This window comes from Hyla sarda, chromosome 3, assembly GCF_029499605.1.
Source record: "Hyla sarda isolate aHylSar1 chromosome 3, aHylSar1.hap1, whole genome shotgun sequence".
Classification (NCBI taxonomy): domain Eukaryota; kingdom Metazoa; phylum Chordata; class Amphibia; order Anura; family Hylidae; genus Hyla; species Hyla sarda.
The window spans coordinates 101,885,873-101,886,148 of NC_079191.1; positions in this window are offsets into that span (position 1 = coordinate 101,885,873).

The following is a 276-nucleotide window of genomic DNA, read 5'->3' on the forward strand; positions in this document are numbered from 1 at the left end:
TTTGGAGCTTGAGACTTGCTCTGACTAATCTGGAGATATATTTGCCGGAAGTCCCATAGACTTGCATGGGACTTCTGGCAAAAACGTCTCCAGATTGCCTTAGCCTCAGGGCAAGTCTCATGCTCTGAAGTTGCTGGGAATTTTAAACAGATATCCTCCTGACCATCATTAGTGGTACGCTTAAAATTGTGTGATAAAAAAAATAAATGTAAATCGCAAAAAGCAATTTTGATTTAAAAAACAAAACAAAACAACACACATACAAAACTGGTGATA